The sequence below is a fragment of the Ostrinia nubilalis genome, chromosome 3 (assembly GCF_963855985.1).
Source record: "Ostrinia nubilalis chromosome 3, ilOstNubi1.1, whole genome shotgun sequence".
NCBI lineage: Eukaryota > Metazoa > Arthropoda > Insecta > Lepidoptera > Crambidae > Ostrinia > Ostrinia nubilalis.
The window spans coordinates 8436184-8438617 of NC_087090.1; the positions used below are offsets into that span (position 1 = coordinate 8436184).

Consider the following 2434-nt stretch of genomic DNA (forward strand, 5'->3'; position numbering starts at 1 on the left):
GTGACGCCGCGCCCGCGCCGCGCGCCGCAGGTGCACGGGTGTAATTGCGCCCGCGCGACACATTTGTTTACTATTGTAAGCCGTGAAGATGCCATCTCACAACGACACTACGCCGGACTCCTTCAAATTAGCAAGCTAAACGATTCCACGCCTTTTACTCTTTTTATGACGGTCTCTGTTCACGATGTGCTGCGAAAACTTTGTAAGCAAGTTTGAACCCACAGATATAGATATACATAGATAACGCAAGTAACACGATCTGTATTAAAACCAAGCGTGCCGACTTTTTAATACCTACTGTGACGTCACAGCCAACATTTAGTGACGGGAAATCGTAATCGATTCAAAGATGCCGATGCCGCCGTTGCCCCAACGCACCGCTACGATCACAGAAATGGCATCGATTATCTGACAGACGAATGAGATACACAGACGAATGAGATACACAGACGAATGAGATATACAGACGAATGATATTAAACGAAATGTTTAAATAGATAATATTTTCATTGAATTTTAAATAAAAATGTATAATTCTAAAACAGATTGCTTATTATAATACATCGTTGCTGCGCGGGCATTTTTCGAGCCGCCAGTGTTGTCACACATAATTAATTTTTTTGATTCATTAATTTCATCCTGTTTAAGTTTATTTTGAGACAAAGTCACATGTAGTTTTCTTTTAAAAAACACAATTAAATAACTACAAAAGGCTAATTTTAGACACGATCCCGTATTAATAAAAACTTAAAATAATATGTTATATTTACTTTAAATAGTGAATAACATACATTTTAAGTTTTTATAAAATATCAATATCTCGACAACGGTGCCTCGTAGATATTTTGTATTGCTCTTATAACATATCCAGCAATATATATTGTGATTATTTGGTCACAAAATTCTGATTTGTGGCAATGTTTTATAAAAATCATCAAAATCACGTACACTACTTGTATTCATTTCTCTACAATCTACAACATCATCAGCAGATCATTATTTCTTATAAGTTTGTACACACATTATTATGTACTTTACTTTATTAGTACTTTTACATGAAAATACATACATAATATGTATAGTGGGGCATGCCGTTTTTTTTAACAATCTCTTCTTTTTTGAAGGTTCAAAACAGGTACTTTCAAAATGAATTGAACAAATGGTACTATGTTTTGTCGGAAACCAGTCTTTCCGTCCCGTAGCCGCGATCCATTTTTCTTTTAATATTGCATCTTGTGGGAAACTAGGAAAAAAAAGAAATATAAATACTATAAATACACATTAATTACAATTACCTTAAAGGCCGGCAACGCACCTGTAACGCCCCTGGGTTTGCGGGTGTCTATGGGCGACGGTAATCACTTACCATCAGGTGATCCGTCTGCTCGTTTACCTCCTATCACATAAAAAAAAATAGAATATTTATTTATATAAGTATGAGAGTTTTTTTTTAAATAATGATTAGTATCATTCGTCTGTTCGATATCGATAAGAATCGATTATTGATTAAAGTAGTAGAACGAACAACACTAGTAGCAAAATTTGACAGACGAATGAGAAGTTGCGTGTACAACGAAGTCGAAGCGATGCGCGACAGTGGCGCTTGTTCGTTATACATCGCCTCTTAACACATAACGTCAGATCAAACGCTCAAAACAAACCCGGCAATGTATCGTAAAATTTTTTTGAATGGTAAGTTATAGGTTTTTAGGTACATTCTAGAAACCACAGCTTGGAATACTTAAAAAAATGTTTTAAAATGAATTAACACTTAATATAATATTAAAATAACTTACCCGTGATAGGAAATATGTCCTTGCCTTTGGGAGCTCGAAGTTTTTGGCTTATTGCAATTTATTATCACACATTGAGGCATTTTTCTAGTTTTCGCGGCCGGTCCGCATGCAACAACAGACGCGCGTGGACTGTAAGCAGCGGCAGCTCCTTCCGATGATTTATCGGGACCGGGACACGCGAAGTAGGTGCATTCGCGTTATCTAGGTATATCTATATCTGTGTTTGAACCAAACCTTATACCAGAGTAGTTGTGTTGGGTTCACGATTGCTTCGAGTGGTATTTAGATGCTTCGATTGCGCTAACATAAATGTGTACCTTAGCTACATTAAAATTATTTAAAGATCTTAGGTATAAGTAGACTAGTCTTTACTAAAAGCAAAACATTCATAAGCATTCTCAAGAAACCAATAATTACTAGACCAGATACATAATTGGGATTGTATCATACTCGTAGAACGTAAATCATAAATTGGCTGTCTTGACTTATCACGATCCTTTTTTGTTTTATGGTGGTGTCAACTAACTAGTTCTGTTGTAAGGCCGCTTTCTCACGGGAGGGTAATTTTAATACTTATCAACTACTTATACTTACTTACCTACCTACAAAAGTCATAAATTTTATTTTTTAGATATACC

General features: G+C 35.7%; 1 long non-coding RNA gene across 1 annotated transcript; it reads right to left on the bottom strand.

Annotated features, from left to right (window-relative positions):
- Positions 1–222: 222 nt before the first annotated feature.
- LOC135088298 (uncharacterized) lies at positions 223–2015 on the bottom strand. The gene is made up of 3 exons (XR_010260999.1): positions 1797–2015; positions 1316–1396; positions 223–1243 (listed from the first exon to the last, which is right to left on the bottom strand). It is a non-coding gene; the product is annotated as an uncharacterized LOC135088298 (long non-coding RNA).
- Positions 2016–2434: the final 419 nt, after the last annotated feature.